This window comes from Prionailurus viverrinus, chromosome A1 (genome assembly GCF_022837055.1).
Source record: "Prionailurus viverrinus isolate Anna chromosome A1, UM_Priviv_1.0, whole genome shotgun sequence".
NCBI classification, from domain to species: domain Eukaryota; kingdom Metazoa; phylum Chordata; class Mammalia; order Carnivora; family Felidae; genus Prionailurus; species Prionailurus viverrinus.
In genome coordinates this window covers 210,294,409-210,312,227 of record NC_062561.1, presented here as the reverse complement: position 1 = coordinate 210,312,227, position 17,819 = coordinate 210,294,409, and the positions used below count along the sequence as shown (strand labels likewise).

At 43.5% G+C, this 17,819-nt stretch overlaps 1 long non-coding RNA gene across 3 annotated transcripts in view; it reads left to right on the top strand.

Moving 5' to 3' along the window:
* The first annotated feature begins 316 nt into the window (after positions 1 to 316).
* Positions 317 to 17,819, top strand: part of LOC125167935 (uncharacterized) — a 79,121-nt gene continuing 61,618 nt past the window's right edge. For all 3 annotated transcript variants that reach the window (XR_007153000.1, XR_007152999.1, XR_007153001.1), the window contains exons 1-5: positions 317 to 699; positions 1,034 to 1,106; positions 1,999 to 2,207; positions 2,557 to 3,012; positions 17,554 to 17,644. This is a non-coding gene — a long non-coding RNA (uncharacterized LOC125167935). The remainder of the gene's footprint in view (positions 700 to 1,033; positions 1,107 to 1,998; positions 2,208 to 2,556; positions 3,013 to 17,553; positions 17,645 to 17,819) is intronic.

The following is a 17,819-nucleotide window of genomic DNA, read 5'->3' as shown; positions in this document are numbered from 1 at the left end:
CCCTGAGGTCACTGCCAAGTACAAAAGTACATTTGAGCGGATGCCCTATTTGATAGACTGTGTGGGGTCATGGTCCTCACTTAGACATATGGGGAAATTTCCAAAACTAACAACAAAATCCGTGGCGTTTGCTGGCTTTTGTATGTGGGTGGAAGCATTGAATGATCTTTTATTGTCTGTTCTCTTCCACTTAACTGTTGAATTTTAATGCCACATTGTAGGAAGGAGGAAAGAGTAAATATTTATTAGTTTCTTAGGTGAAATTGCTGCTGGATCTCGTTTTATAGAATGTTGATGTTTTTCAAGAAGCACGTGGGGGGGCAGCTTATTGGTTAAATGCGAAGTGTGGTTTTCAAAATGTTTAACAAGTGCGAAGGCATGAGCGCTGGGCGATTAGAAGGCACATTCACTGGGCATAGTAACTGGCGTGGGCGTACTCATATGTTTTTGTGTAGCAACCAAAGGAATTATTATCCAGCAAGTTACCACCAAGAGCAACTATCTTGTGACCCTGCTGGGATTCAGTATAGACTGTGCACCCTGGAGTTATCTTCTGCAGGAGTGACAGAGCTGGGACATTTAAGTTCCCATCCGATGTTGGTTGAAGTCTGCATCTTGGACGTTAATTCTACGGCACTTCTGTCCTGCCATTCGAGTGGCCAAGTAGGGTCTGGAAGAGGATGGATGCCTTTATGCAAAGTAATTCTGGGGCTGGCAGCTGGAAGTCAGGCTGCCGAGTAGTGAGAGCATATGTGCCCAGGGATATGGATGGGGCACCAGCAACGTCTGCTCTGGTGGTTGAGGGGCATTTGAGGATGTTGGTGGGGCTGAAATGGGGATCATGAAATAGCTCTCTATCCATCTGGGGCACATCAATCAGTAGAAGTAGCTTCCCTGAGATTCTTTGAAACAAATTGGTCCTCAGAACATGACTTATAAATTAAATGGGTTTAAGGGGATGGAGGATATAATAAACATTGATGGTGAGAATAATGTAAGTAGTTAATATTTATTTGTTTGCACTTTGTGATAGGCATGGCTTCCCCTTTTTCCAGAAGAGGAAATGAGGACTGGAGATGTCGAATAACCTACCCAAGGACATGCAGGTGGGATGGTAGAGACAGGAGTTGATTTCCAGCCTGACTCTGTAAAACAAACTCCAAACGTGTGAAAGTTTTAACCCAAGCCCTTCCTTTCCCTCTCCCTGCCTCCTCCTTCTTTCCTTCCTTCTTTTCTCTTTCAGCAAATATTTGAGTATATGCCATGTGCTATTATTCTAAGCACCACACAGCAGAGAAACAATTTTGGTCTTTTTTGATGTAGAGAGTTGCCCATCCCTTCCTTCTCCGGGTCCTCCCCTAACTTTTGTGGGGCTTTGGCAGGTGTAAAAACGGAGGCTCACATATCATGTCTAAATATTTAAAAGTTATAAATCAAGAAGCTGACAAACAAATAAAATTATGTTCCATCCTTTTGCGTTGACAAATATACCTGCACAGAGGGCAGATTTGAATCAAGAATTTGGAGGCTCCGGGAGTGCCATGCAGGAGTGCGGTGGCTCCGGGCTTGTGGACTCTGTACCCACTGCCTGTGGCCTCCCTCCCTTCCCTGGCAGCCCCTCACGAGAGGTGCGGCATGCACACACATGTAGACATCCCAGCCTGCACGTCCAAGCTCCATCCTTGATGGATGGTGGCAAAGAGCCACCCTTTGGCCACTTCTTGGTTCTTGGGCTTAGTGGTGTGTGCACTGGAGATGTGGCCTGCTCTTGAGAGAACGGGTGTAGGAAGGCTCTGGAAGTGGGCTTGGGACCCCTTGGGCAGAAAAGGGGCACAGCCAGTGGAGGGCTGGAGGTGTAGGGTCCAGAGAGCCCTGTTTCCTGAGAGACGGGGGCAATACTACTCCCCTGTGTCCTCTTTTTTAGAGCTCACTTTCACACTTTTTTTTTTTTTTTTTTGATTTGGCCTTCTGAAGGTTTTTTTCTTTTTTTTTTCAAAGGAAAATGTGGAATTCAAACACTCCACTCATTGGACAGAGGAAAGGGTCAGTTGAGGTGACGGATGATAGATATTCTGGGAAGAGGAAGAGCCGGACTGTGGAGAAAGAGCCGGGGGCTGCTGTCTGGCCCGGACAGGCTTCTCCATGTCCGGCAGCTCTAGTCTACAGAGGGGACCACGTGCTGCCTGGAGCTCCATCTTGACATCTTGGTGGGTTCATCCAGATGAAATGGATGAGATTTCAGTATCAGATCTTCAGCCTCTCAGCCATGGCAGCCCAAAGTTCTGGGCAAACTCCGGACATACCCACATATGCCACGCTTGCTTCCACTGGGTCAGGTTATCCTTGGGGGGGTGAGGTCAGCAGCAGACCTGACCCGACCAGCACATGTGCATGCGGCATGCATTCCCCTCTCTCCCTCAGGGAAGATAGATGGTTTAATGTTTACTAGAATTAGGACTAGGACCCATGCTCACATGTTCAGTAGGTGATAAAGATCTTTATTAATTCAGCCAGTACTGATTACATGTCTGTCTAACGTTTGTGTTCCCCCTTCAGGCGATTACTCTCTCCTGGGTGCAGGTAATGGCCAACAGGTGTGCCTCTTAGGGAATCACCAGTAGATCCAGGATGGTGAGAGCTTATTTAATATGCTGACGTATTGGGCGGCAACGGGAAGGATTCCGCAGTCACACCGAGGCTCATTGAACAAGAGTGATGTGAGTGCCGTGAGGAGCCCCAACTGACGGACTCCCCAAGGCGTTGCCACCGTGGGGACTCCCAGGCTGGAGATCACATGGGAAACGTAGCTGGACCTCAGGCGGTGTATGGCTTCTGTGAGGACGGAGTGGAGCTCAGGCAGCAGGGCCCTGCAAGGACGGCCCATTGCAGACCCTACCAGCCACCGACTTCAGCATGCAGGCCTTCCAGGGAGGATCCGGAGGATGGCACAGGGACCTGCGCGTATGAATCATGTGGGTCGAGGACCTCCGTCCCCTTTCATGCCAGCACCAGGTAAAGTAAACTCTTCCCCCAGGGGCCACCTTGGAGAGAAAAGGGAAAGTGGGGGAGGAAAACTGCAAGATTGAAATATCTAGGAGACTGTTTAAATGATTGGCTGGCTGCTGTTTTAATTTCCCTCCCTACATAGTAAGGTGAAGGGCTCGGGGAAAAGGATTAGATCAATTATAGAAAATAATGAAGCTATATTTTCTTTGTGTCGCTAAATGCAGGATACTTTTGAACTCGCTAAAATTGTCTTTGCCCTGCATGTGTTCCCCGACGCCTGCAGGCATGGGTGCACCTGCGCGTCATGCCCGTGAATGCACACACACCTACACACATGGCATCTTTACGGGTTTTCCCTGCCGCTGCCTCCCCCCAAGAATCTGTATCCACAAGAGCATTAATGAGAAAGGTGGGCTTCACTGGGGATTTCAAGGAGAGATGGAGGAGATGTCACTGCATATTCTGCAGCAAACATGTGTATAATCCCCCTTCAATACTGTATTTTATATCTAAGATGCACCTTTTTCACATTTGAACATTTGATATCTCTGAATCAGAATCTGCCTTACTGTGATGGTGTGTCATAGTATAATTGGCACATTGTCATGGCAATACATAAAATAGTAGGGTTTCTTATATTTGGTGAAATCCTTGTAGCTTCCTGCTTTGTTGTCCTTCCTTAACTGTGACCAGAGGCTTACGCACCAGGGCAGTTGCATAGAGGGTTCAAAGCACAGAACTACAGCCAGGCTGCAGACTGCTGCTCACTAGCTCCGCCGTCCCCTAGCCCAGTGACATTGGGCAACTTACTGAACCACTCTGGGCCTTTGTTTCCCCATCTGTGAAATAGGAATAATATTACTAATTACTTGTTAGGGTTGTTGGTAGCGTTAAGTGAGTGATACATATAGAGAGGTCGGAACAGTGCCAGGTAGAGGCAAGCACTAGATAGTCTCACAGTTAATACTCTTTAGTCCCTCCCACACAGGCCCAGCCTCCTGTCACCTCTCGGCTTTTCCCTCCTTCCTTATTTTATGAATAGTAGTCCAATGACCACTGTTTGCTATTGGAACAACCCTAGAGATCTTGCCTGTCCTCTCCAACTAGCTTGCTTCACTATTTCATCCAAATAGATCTGTTTTCCCTTTAGAGAAATTCTGAGAGATAAAAATCGCCGTATGTGGAACTGTGTTTTAATCATTATTTCTGAGGCATTTGTGGCAGATGGAAGAGGTGGTGGGATAGGACCCTATCTGGAGTGGTGTATGTTCATTCGGGAGCATATGGGGATAGGATGGGAAAGATAGGTTGGAGCCAGATGGCCATTTGAAGGATCAGTAGGGTATTTCTTCAGTACATCTCCCCACATCCTTTGTGTTTGATGGCAGCCTTCCATGCTATGGACGCCTGGTCGTGCCTACCAGCCCACATGGGGTGAAGTGGGCTTCCACACTCTCCTCAGAGCACTCTGTATGGTGGCAGGTGCCTCTTCTCACATATAAGGCTGGCTCTAGAAGCTTCCACACTCTCCTCAGAGCACTCTGTATGGTGGCAGATGCCTCTTCTCACGTATAAGGCTGGCTCTAGAAGACAAGTTAGTGGATGTTAACCGAGAGATTAATTGGGCTTAGGTCAAAAGTGGAGATTCAGAAAAAAAATTTTAGATACAGAAGCCTTAGATAAACATATACAAAGACAAAGAGACCCCCAGCCCATCTGGATCCAAGGCAGGTCCTGGGCCTGAATGCTCTCGTAAGATTTCCCAGACCCTCGCTGCCAGAGTTTAAATGGCTGCAGCCCTGGTTTTCTCTTCTGTGAGGCTGGACAAAATAATTAAACTCTAGCAAATGGAAAATTTCTACTGTGTGGGGTTAGCACTTTCAGCTCCAGAAACCAAGCACACTGAAAGCAGAGGGTGACTTGGCATAGGGTGACCAATACCTCAACTGGTCAGTAGTCTCCCCTATTAGTTTGTTTAGCTGGTGACCTTGTCTAGAACAAAGAGCTTCTAGCTGGTCACCTCTGGAACAAAGTCATGCTGAATGGGGCTTAAAAATATTTTGGGGTTTCCTTTTTGGGGGGGTTTAATGAGTCATTGCCGTATTTTACCATGAGTGTTTATAACCAAACCTAAATGTGCGTTGGGTCTTGAATCTCCTCCCACAACTATTTCCTATTTGTTCCCAGAAAAATTCCAATGCCAGATTTTGTCATAGCAACCAGAGGCAAATATCAAGACAGCAATAAAGAGCAAACTCGGGAAAGGGTTTCCTTCCAATGTGGCTTGAGTTTTTGTAGGGTGTCCACCGTCTGGGTGAAGCCCTTTACGAACCGCAGTGGTTGGCCCCAGAGTCCCTCGTGGGGGGATCTAGTGGAGTCCAGCTTTACTGACTTCCAGGACCCGCCAGGAAAATACATCTCTCAGTTTGCTGAGTCTGGAAAAACTGACTTGCTTGCTTCTCAGGCTTTGCACCTGTTGTGTGTTGATCTTTATTTTTGTACGTCCAAGTTTTCAAAATAAAGTGTATTGAATTATTATCGTTCCATCTTACATTTCTTCTGAGGATTAAAAAAAATGTTTTTTAACATTTATTCATTTTTGAGAGTGAGAGAGACAGAGCATGAGTGGGGGAGGGGCAGAGAGAGTGGGAGACACAGCATCTGAAGCAGGCTCCAGACTCCGAGCTGTCAACACAGGGCCAGATGCGGGTCTCCAACCCACAAACTGCGAGATCATGACCTGAACTGAAGTCGGATGCTTAACTGACTGAGCCACTTAGGCGCCCCTCTTCTGAGGATTTTAATAAACAAGCATATTGCTTATTCCCTAAATGGTCCCCTCAAATGCTTCCCCAAAGAAGGCAGGGTGTATATGAATAAGCAAACAAAACAACAAGACATGAGAGACTTCCAATACCTGCTCACAGTGTTCCTTGTACTGTTCCTTTCTTCTTTGTTGCTCTTGGCATGGTGGTGCTATGAGGTCAGACTCTTTGCCCATATGTAAAATCATCTCTAGTTTTCCACAATGCAGCCTTCTTGCTGAAAGTGCTTTTGAGTTTTGTTTTGTTTTCTTTTGAGAGCACGCACACACATGTGAATGTGGGTGGGGGTAGGGGGAGGATGAGAGGGGTAGAGAGAGAGAGAGAGAGAGAGAGAGCGAGAGTGAGAGAGAGAATCCCAAGCAGGCTCCATGCTCAGTGCAGAGCCCAATGCATGGCTTGATCTCATGACCCTAGGATCATGACCTGACCTGAAATCAAGAGTCACTGACTGACTGAGTGACCTAGGCACCCCACCTTTGAGTTTTGAATCAGGTATATCATGTGTTGGTTCTGAGTAGCGGTGTGTTGGCAGCTGTTTAACAGCTGGATCTCAGCCTGGGGCGCCTGACTGGCTCAGTCAGAAGAGCATACGACTTGATCTCGGGGTCGTGAGTTTGAGCCCCATGTTGGGTGTAGAGATTACTAAAAAAAAAGAATAAATTAAAAAAAAAAGTTATCCTAACAGCTGGCTTTCAGAAATAGAATTGCCTTGCTTTGTGGAGTGTGCTGATGTCTGTGGTGTAAGTACTCCCCCAATGGTCAATTTCAAGCTGCTAAAGTTATCTTACGAATGAGGAACTGGAAAAAGATGCATACGATCAACTCTGGGGAGCTGGCTGCACCAAATAGTACTGATTCTGTGGACTACGCCAGGGGTTCTCAACCTTGGTATTGTTGACACTTTGGGCTGGATAATTCTTTGTTGTTGGTGGCTGTCTTGTGCACTCCACGGTGTTTAGCTTCATCTCTGGCTTCTACCTACTAGATGATAAAAATATCCCCCTCCCCACCCAAGTTATGGCAAAAATGTCTCCAGAGGTTGCCAGATGTGCCCTGAGGGGCAAAATTGATCCCCAGCTCTGGGCCACTCTGCGTGGATGGTGTTTAGAAGATCCGTTCAGCGGATAGTAGACTTTCACCAACTGTTCTCCATGAACCATCCTTAACATGCACCTGAAGAAGTTCTCTCTCTGCCTTTTGGATGTGGTATTTAAAAAAATCAGGCTATGCTTCCTTGAGGAGTCTTAAGAAGAGTGATGCCACGAAGAATTAAGGCACCAAGACAAAGCATGGCCACTAGGGGAGGATGAAGATAATTCCATGTACTGGATTCAAGAACAGAATAGATTACAATGGACTGTCCCCTTGTCCAGGCTTGTCTTGATATGGATGAGAATGGACACTCAGAGGTGAGCAGTGGCTTGTCCAAGGGCATAAAGCAAGCTGTGGATGTGCTTGCGAGGGTGATGTGGTAAAAGCCTCTGTGACATGCTAGGAATTGGAACTGACACCAACTTGCAGCTATGAGTGTCTTACAGGTAGGCTTTACAATGTTAGGTTTTGATGGCCATATTTGACATCTCCTTGTCCCAAACCTTCCTCCCCCTGCCCCTAAATATCTGCTCAGGCAAACCACATCGTGATGAGGGACTTCTGTTTCAGGCAGAATTAAATTCCCATCAGCTTCAGAAGGGAGTAGTTGATTCAAACGTTCTATTCAGGAGCTGCCTGTCATTAGAGAACAAACGTTGAAGATTGTCACTGATTTCTCTCTCCTTCCTTCCACATCTGCCTTCTCATTGATGAAGTATCTCAGGCCATTCTGAAAGTGATTTAAGAAAAGGACTTGTAGAAGAAACAGACTTTCAGTAAAAATGTTAAGGCTGCAAGATTAATGTGATATGAACTAAGAAAGCCCTTCCTAGTTAGCACTGAAAATGTGTTTTCAATGCACAGAAGTGCCCGGTGAGAAAGGAAGTGTTAGGGAGGGATTATTTTCATCAGCAGAGTTCCTTGGCTTTGGAACTTCCAGTGAAATTAGGGCAATCATATACTAGTAAGTCAATACATTTCAAGTGCCAATAAATTGAACTTAATGAGGACAAGGAGTCTGCTTTTATTAGGAGATTGAATAAAAATGAAAGGAGTGCTTTGAATTGTGGATCTTTGAGAACACATCAACATTTGAAAAGAATTAAGATTTGGTGATTTTGTATGGAATAATTCATCGCTTCACTCCAGATTAGTTTTTTTACAATATGAAGTACTGGCCTTCAAGAAAATTTCCCATAACCAAAGTTCATTGTCATCACCTCAGTCATCTCACCTTGTCCTTTGCTCCTTTCCCACCAGGTCCAAGGTGATCATGCAAACCAACCCCATGGGGTTGCCTTACACTGTCCTTCCCGACTTCTGGGCAGTGTGGGCCAGTTGGATTTTTGCTTTCTTTTCCCAGAGGACAATTCAGCTTCAGCATCTTAATCTAAAGAGGTCACTAGTACAGTAGTGTTAGGGGTGGTTAGGGATAGAAGGGGGAGGTGTTTTGGGTTGTGGGCAGGATTTGATGTGACTCTGTAGGGCACACCCTGCTCAGGGCTGCCCCACCAGTAAAGGCCTCATGTACGATGGGAAGAAAATTTTCTTTATTTGGCATGGCTCGTGAATTGATCTAATCTTGTTATTTTTTTTAATGAAGAAGCTATCTACTCAGCAACTGATAACTTTTTTAAAGACCAATTAACACTTTACTGTATCATCTTTTGGAAATGTTTTATGCATACCTTGTCAGGAACTTTACACAAGGCTCATTGTATATCTTGCCAAATTACTGTCCAGAGTAACATGCCAATATACACCCCTACCTACTGTATAGAAGTATCTTGATTATTGTAATTAAAAAGTTAATATATTAGGAAGAAATCTCTCTTTTATTTATTTTTTATTAGAATTTATACAACTCTAATGAGGTTGATTACCATTTTGCATGTTGATTTTTTTATTCGGACTTTATATTTTTAGACCAGTTTTAGGTTCACAAAAAAAATTGATATGGAGGTAAAGAGATTTTGCATATACCCCCTACCCCAACACATGTGTAGCCTTCCCCATTACCAACACTCACACCAGAGTGGTGTATTTGTTGCAACTAATGTAGCTACATTGCCACAACATCATCACCCAGAGTCTATAGTTTATAGCTTGTTCTTGGTAGTATAAAATTTATAGATTTGGAAAAATGTATAATGACATGTAACTGTCATTATGGTATCATACGGAGTATCTTCATTGGCATAAAAATCCTCTGTACTCTGTGTGAAGAGAGAATAATGGGTATACCACTCTATTTCACCTGTCCTATTCATCTATCATTCCCCCTCCCAAACCCTGGCCGCCACTGTTCTTTTATGAGTTTTTTTTTTCTCAAAGTAGAAAAGGTAGGAGCAATAGTTTTCAGTTCTAAGGAAAGGTCCTAATGACCTTCAAAAGCCCTAGGAACTGGAGGGGGGGGGGTGCAAAATTGAGGAGAAAATAAGGAATTTGATAGATAATATTTGCCCGTGAGCCAACATCTGACAGTTCCAGACCTTAACTGTGCACTCTTGCAATGTTACCCACCCTACAACAGCATCACCAAGAGATGTCAAGACATGAGAAGTCGTGGTCATTGGAAACAGTTTCTAAGTATCTGTCTTGCTAGACTATTCCTTCTAAAGATTCCTTTGTGCCAACTACTTGTCTTTGTCATGTGATCCTTGCTGGCTCTGCAACACAGATGTGAAAAGTGAAGAAAGCATGCCTTTGGATTTCATTTCTAAAAGCAGAAAAGACACAATTAACTTTGGGGCTTTTAAAGTACTAATATTATTCCTTATATGTATCCAGAGCCGTATGTAGAAATAGATTGAAAGGATGGCATGTACATGTACATAGCTCCTTACTATAAAGTGGTTAAAACTCATGGGCTTCAGGCTGAGCTCTGGGGGTTCATTGGACACATGGGACAGGATCTTATACTCAGTTGTAGACTGAGTGCCTTGCTTTTGTCCATTTATTGAAGACTAAATCAGGTGTTGGGGGAGCCACTCACCCCATCTTCACCCATAAGCCTATTTTATTCATCAAAACAATGCACTGTACTGTGAGTACTTGGGGACAGAAATCATAGCTTTTTTTGTATCCTCAGTGCCTAGCATAGTGTCAGGCATGTAATAGATTCTTTTTTTAAAGTGTTTTATAGCTTTATTGAAGTATAAGTGATGTAGAATCAACTGCACGTTTTTAAAGTTTTCCATTTGATGAGTTTTGATACATATATACACCCATGAAACTATCACCACAATCAAAATGCTGAACATATCCATTGCTCCCAAAGTTTCCTTTGCAATTCTTCTTCCCTTCCTCCCACTGTTCCCAGACAACCAAGGTTCTGCTTTCCGCCATTGTAAATTAGTTAGTATTTTCTAGAATTTTATATAAGTGGAATATAACATTTTTATTCTTTGTTGTCTGGCTGTTTTCAATCAGCATAATCATTTTGAGATTCATTGATGTTGTTCCATATATTAATAATTTGTTCCTTTTTATTGCTGAATAGTATTCCATATTCCAATAGTATTCCATTCCATTCACAGTAGGTATTTAACAAATGTTTGTGGCATTACGTTGAATTGAAAATTAATTTTGAAAGTGTAATTGGGGGAAGAGTGAATAATGGGGATACCACTCTATTTCAGTTGAATAGTCCACTTAGGAAGTCAAAATAGAAATCGGGAGGTGAGTTGGCACGGTAGAGACTTTTATTGTCTTCCAGTACCTGTTCTCCCTTTTTTTCATAGAAATGGAATGCCTAATTTGACACAGAATTGTCTGGGATAAAGACTACATTTCCCAGCCTTCTGTGCAGCTAAGTGTGGTTTTACTACTAAGTTGTGACCAATATGATGTAAACAGGAGGGGTATGTGAAACTTTAAAAAGTCTTCTTAAAGGAAGGGCAGTTCCCTTCTCTTCTTCCTCCTTCCTGCTGTCTGGCACACAGTCATAATGTCTGGAGCTCTAGCAGCCATTTTGGATCAGAAGGGGTCTTAAAAATGGAAGCCACCTGGGGCAGAGCAATAGGTAGAAGAAGCCTCGATCCCTGAAATCGTAGAGTGTTGTGCCAGCCCAGGGCTAACTACCTCCAGACTGTGAGAGAGAAATACATTTTGATCTTGGTTAAGCTTTTAAAAAAGTCTCTTTTGTGTTTTATGTTTTTTGCAGCCAAAACAGTCCTAAATGATACAGTTAGCAAGGATAGAGTTTGAACAAGAGGGAGTTTGATGTTGCTGAAAGGTCAGTTACATCATGCTAATGTGTCCGTCTTCACTTTTAAGGATTTTTCTGAATAGAAACATGGCGTCAGCCTTTGGAATCTCTTTTGGTGAGTTCTGGAGAAACATTGACAAATCATTGTGACCCATTCTGCTTTTCCCAACCATGCAACTCACTCACATCGATATATATCTATCATTAACATTTTAGATTTCTCAAAATTGTAACTTGTTTTACATTTATTTACATTTAACTTGGTGAGTCTCTGGTGAGACATGAGGTTAGCCTAATCTCATTAAATTTTTTTGTTTTTTTGTTTTTTTTTTACAAATCATACTTATGGTGGCTTATTTGGAAATGCTTTCTGTAGCTGTCTAGTCTCATATATCATGTATGAATTCTTGTTATGCTTAATTCCCAGGGATGGTTTGACTTGTGGCTCTCCCTCTTTTTTTTTACATTTGAGATATTTCAAACATACAGAAAAGAGTGTATGTCCCGATGTCATTTATCTGGCAAACATGACTGTAGAACAGTAGCTGTCACTTTATTTATGGATTTAGCAGCGGAACCTTCTTTTCAAATGGTCCTGTATGCAGAGCTCCATTACATAAAACATATATCAGAACTTGTCTGGTTGAAGTGGGAGTGGAGGGCTCGGAGCCTTACTGGGTAAACATCTCTTTGCCTGTTTCCTCCCCCCACCAAGGAGGCCCCTGAGATGCGCTCACAGGGCATGAAGGCCCTCTGGGAGTGGCTGAAAACCACAGATTCAGGATATGTTCAAGATCCTGAAAGAAAGTAAGCAAGAGGCTATCCTCTGATCAGTCAAAATACATGACACAATGCCCAGTTTCAAGCCCATACATTTGGTTCATAAAGGAGCCTGTAGGACTGCTATTCAAATCTCTGTGCTCTTTTTCTACTCACAGTTATAGCAAACTTTGTAATCTGGTTTCCCAGTCATGGAAGAATAGAACAACTCAGAGGAGGAAGACAGACAGCCAGAACATGACTGTGGCTAGCAGTGAGACCAATGAGAGAAGGCAAGAATGTTTTAAAAAGACAAACACAAGGCATTAAAAACCACCTTCTGAGGTCATTTAGGGTAAATGTCATCTTCCTAATACGTTTCAGTGGGTCACAAAGGCATGTTTTTATATATTTGTGCATATATTTATATATGGGTATGTATTTACATATATTTAGCAAGAGCGGACATATATATAATATGTACATATATATATATATATATATATATATATATATATATAGTATTTTGCTTAGTGTTTATGAAAATGACCCTGAGAAAGAGCCTCACTTATCTTTTATATTGTACATTCTGTCTTATAGTAACAACTTATTGAGATGTTTATTATGTGCCAGGTACGTGAATGTCTTTGTGTAGTTAACTTATTTAACCCTCACCACTATTTATGAACTAGGGACCGTCCCCGGAGATGCAGAGAAGTTAGTCCCCTTGCCCAGTGTCAGACAGTGAGCATGTGGTGGAGCTGGGATTCAAACCCAGGCATCCTGGCTCCAGGGCCTGTGCTCTTAATATATGCCAGTATCTTAGGAGAATTTCCAATATTGAAACAATAATGTGCAAGCATCCTGTGGCTAGCAAGATTTTCAGTTGTCTGGAAAACCCATTTATCCCTGTGAGTGGAAAATTTGTCCTCCACCAATCCTGGGTATATGGAAGAACACGTTGAATTGAAACTGGAGTGCACATCTCCTAATGTATCTCAGTAGCTCCCTCTGCCATAGGGCTTTTCACATTTTTTTAAAAAATACTTATTTATTTTTGAGACACACACACACACACACACACACACACACACACACAGAGTGTGAGTGGGGGAGGGGCAGAGAGAGAGGGAGACACAGGATCCGAAGCAGGCTCCAGGATCTGAGCTGTCAGCACAGAGCCCAACACGGGGCTCGAACTCATGAACCGTGAGATCAGACCTAAGCTGAAGTCAGACGCTTAAGCGACTGAGCCACCCAGGCATCCCTACCATAGGGCTTTCCAACCTGAGTGGTGCTGAGTAACCAGGAAATAGTATCCCGCGGTTGCACTTGACAATGGAAATGAAACACGTGGACCAAACCACCTGCATGATGGTTGCATTTCCTCTGTAGTATTGTCATCTTCCTAGTGGCTCAGGAGGTATTTTGGAGTTGACATAGAAACTCCTGTGTTTTTTAGAGGCATTTTCTTTCTGGCCTGCGTTTATATAATGTGGTGGAGGAGTCAGAGGCTTCAGGCTTCAAAAGTGAATCCTGTTTCAAGTTGTGAAAGTACCAGGATATGGGGTACAGGTCCTCAGGTGCTGGGATTGGTCTGACTTCATGGCCAGCCTCAGTTGCTGTCCTTTGCGCTGTGGGTTACAGAAATTCCTTGGCTTTCCCCGTTGTTAAGTTTGTAGGGGTGGGCTTATCCACCTTTCTGGAATGAAACACCAATTCAAGGGAAGCTTCTGATTGTAAAAGGTCTACCCTGTCCAAAGGGGACCCAGAAGCATATTTTCTCATAGGGCTGGTACCTTCGTCAGTTCAGGCTGCCGTAACAAGATACCCCAGGCTGGGTGGCTTCAACAACACACATTCGATTCTCACAGTTCTGGAGACTGCGAGTCAGATCACAGTGCCAGCATGGTTGGGTCCTAGCAAGAGCCCGCTTCCTGGTTTACAGATGGCTGCCTTCCCACTGTATCCTCACATGGTGGAGAGATCATTTCACTCATCTTTCTTTTTATTTTTTTCAAATTTTAAATGTTTGCTTATTTATTTTTGATAGAGAGAGAGAGAGCGAGAGTGAGCATGCCGGAGCGTGTGTGAACGGGGGAGGGGCAGAGAGAGAGGGAGAGAGAGAATCCCAGGCTTGAGGCTCGGACCCACGAATCATGAGGTCATGACCCAAACCAAAGTCAAGAGTCAGATGCTTAACCGACTGAGCCACCCAGTGCCCCACATGTTTCTTATTGAGAAAGGATTTTATTATCCCACCACGAGGGCTCTACCCTCATGACTTAATTACTTCTCAAAGAACCCACCTCCAAATACCATCATGCTGAAGACTAGGGCATAAATATATGAATTTTGAGGGTACACAAACATTCAGCCCATAGCAGTTGGAGTGTTAATTGGTTATACATTCCCCCCTCGGTTTTATTTTCATGGTGGCTGTAAATAGGTGAGTCATGCAGCAAATCTCACACACGCATACGTGTGGTCCATCAGCCAGGCTTTAAAGCAATTCATTTCCTTTCTTTTTATTTTAAGAAGATAAGTCCAAATAAAGCAAATAAAAATGCTCAGCACATTTGCTTTAGCTGTTAGCAAAATCCAATTCCTTATAACTGTTAATCACACCATATTGTTTCAAGCCAACCCCATGTAAATGCCCCTTTCCCATACTTGCCTGCCTGCTGAACTCCTATTTATCTCACAAATCCCAGTTTCTCTGTGACCATTTTTGTGCTTTTCTGAACACAGAACATCCCTCTATTACAGAAAATATCTCATGAAGTAATTATTTGTTGCGTATCCACTGCCCTGAATAGGGTATGAGTTTCATGAAGGTAGGATTCATAACTTATAGATCACCATGCCCTTGTACAGGTATATGTACAAGGGTCTTCTAAGATTCCCAAGGCCCCCAAGCTTCCCACCTTCCTGGTATACACACCTCCTTGAATGTGAATGGGACCTGTGAATATGAAGGGTGTTGCTCCCCTGAGTAGGTTACATTATATGATTAAGGAAAGGGATTTTGCAGATATACTGAAGTTTCCAAATCAGTCGATTTAGAGTTAACCTAAATGGAGGTTATCCTGGTGGGCCTGCCTTAATCAGGTGAAAGACCTTTAAACCAGCCTAGACTTTCCCAAAGGAAAAGATTCCCCTTCTGGATTCGAAGAAGTCAACATCCATGTTTTAAGAGCAAGGACCCACACAACAAGGACCTGAAGTGGCCTCTGTGAGTTGAGAGCAGTTCATGACCGACAACTCTCAAGAATATGGGGAGCTCTGCTATGTAGCCACAAGGAAGTGAATTCTGCCAACAAGTCAAATGAACTTGGAAGTAGATGGTTCCTTAGTCAAGCCTCCGGATGGGAATGTAGCCTGACTGACACCTTAATTGCAACCTTATGAGAGCCTGAGCAGAGACCCAGTTTAGCCATGCGCAGACTCCTGACCCATGGAAACTATGAGGTAGTAAATGTATGTTGTTTTCAGCCACTAAAGTTGTGGTAATTTGTTATGCAACAATAGAAAACTAATACAGTAGGCATTTCTTAAATGTTTGTTGAATTTAATCAGGGAAATAGAATAGTTCAAGTGAATCTTTGCTGAAGTTTTGGCCAATTTTAAGAATGTAGACATTGTAAAGAATTGCTGTCTTCTGATGAGTCTTCTACCCGTCCAATCAACTTCACACACTTCCAGGGTTTCCATAAATATCAGCTTCTGATTGTCTGGAAATAGGAAGTGAGATTCTCTCCAGCCGTCTTTCGGCATTCTTGGGAGATAGATTGGCTAAAAATTGATGTTGAAATGAGACCACCATCATTTTTCAGTCTGCTCACTATGTACAGAGCTCAGGATGATTAGAAAATGTAAAACACATGTGAATGGCTCAAACCCCTTTAGTTAAATCACATTTACATAGATCAGTTTTCCCGAAGGACACAAGTTAGCTGAACTTAAGCAATTAAAAAAAAAACAAACCCCAAACTAGAACCTTTTGCTAAAGCCAAAAAACATGGATGAGTTAAAGCATATCAGATGTAATGGTTTGTTTTGAGAAGTGTTTGGTTGGTTGTCTATATGTGTGTGTGTGCGTTTAAGGCAGTTAGAAAAACAGAACTTGCAAGATCTTTGGCTGCCAAGGTAGAAACCCAGTATATGGGGTTTAGTTCCACCAAAGTAGTTGATACCATCAGGATCACTGGTGACCCAGGTCAGGGACGTGCTTCTGGCTCTCCATTACATTCCAGAGCCACTGTGGGGGCCGTGGCAGCAGAGGGACTGTGAATGTGGCTGAAAACAAAATTGGACCCACCCCTGGCCTTGGTGTTCCAACCAGAGCAAGTTTCTAGGACCTTGATGTACTACCTCGGGGGCCTCTCCTTGCTTTTCTGCCTTGTGGAAAATAAGAATAAACTTTTTGGTCCTAGAACCTCTTCCTTCCTATTGACATTTTCAGTTCTACTTGCCCTTAGCTAAATGTAGCTTCCTATTTCTAAGAAAAGAGCCTGAAGGAGCCTTTTGAAGTCCTCACAGACGGTCTCAGAAGGCTTCATGGGCAGCAAAGAACTCCCAGCAAACTACAAGTTGATGAGTTAAGTGTAAACGGATCAGACACATATGGATTACATTTTTGGGGAAATACACACGGGCTTACAATGTAAAGCGGGGCAGTGGGGGTGGGGTTGGGGTGGAGAAGAGAATGCTTGGAAAAATGTGGTTTGGGTCTTGCCAATTGCAAAATGTTAGAAACAAATAATTTGAGATGTTTTGCCCAACCTAGAGCGCGTCTGGATTCACCCTTTCCTTCTATTTACGTGCCGTTTTCAGACTCGACGTGCATGCCAGTGCTGGTTTGGGTCGTGGGTGGATTTTTTTGAATGCAGTTCTTTTGAAAGATGATTGCATGTGTAGCTTCTGAGTGTGCAGGATGGAGTGGTGTTGGGAAGAGATGGGCATTTAGAGATATCTTCCCGCCTCTGGGCCTAACTGTCCTAAGCCCCTCTGGTATATTCTACTTGGAGGTTCCAAGTCCAGGCTGTGCTAGTGGGGAAATGTGGCAGCATGAGAAAATTACTCAACCTCAGTCTCCCCACCTGTAACGTGGGGAGAATATTACCTACCCCAGGGCACATGGGGACTGAGAGGCTATATAGTGTGGTGTTAGGAGTGTGAACTCTGGAGGAATATTCCTGGGATACCATCGCAGCTCTGACAATTGTGTGAACTTGGGCAACTTCTTCGGCCTCTCTGTACCTCAGTTTCTGTTCACCTGTATGATGGGGAAAATGTTAACACCCACCACATAGACTTGCTTTAAGCATTAAAAGAGTTATTCCACGTAAAGAACTTCGCATGGTGCTGGGCACATGGTAAGTGTTTGGCAAATGTTAACAATTGCTATTGTTGCTTATAAATTCTCTTGTTACCTTAAGCCTTGGACATGGTAGAAAATAAGTCAAATTCACCTTGAGGCTGAGGACAAGGACAATTACAAGGATAAGCACCTTACTCTAGCTGCAGGGGTCTTCTCCGGATTATGTTCCTTTTCTTACTGCTTCCGTTTATAGATTAATTCTCTAGTTCTTCCACCCCAGAATAAGAAGCAGGTAAATTTTCCATTGAAACTTAGGCTCATCTTTTTCTCCATTCTAGGGAGGATCCTTTTCTCTCCTCTGCTGTACCACCATCTAGCATCCAGAGTAACCTAATTCAAGAGCCCAACTAAGTCATCCCGGAGTGTGAGGTAACTCCCGGGACACACATGGAAGGAAGTCATGAACTTAGTGTTGTTCTGGTTTAATGCATTGCTTCTCAATCCTTTTCACACTTCAGGATGAACTGGGGAGCGCTAAAGAGATAATAGAGGTTTTGAGTGTGGAGCTTGGGGATTAATACATTTAAAACTCTCCAGATGCTTC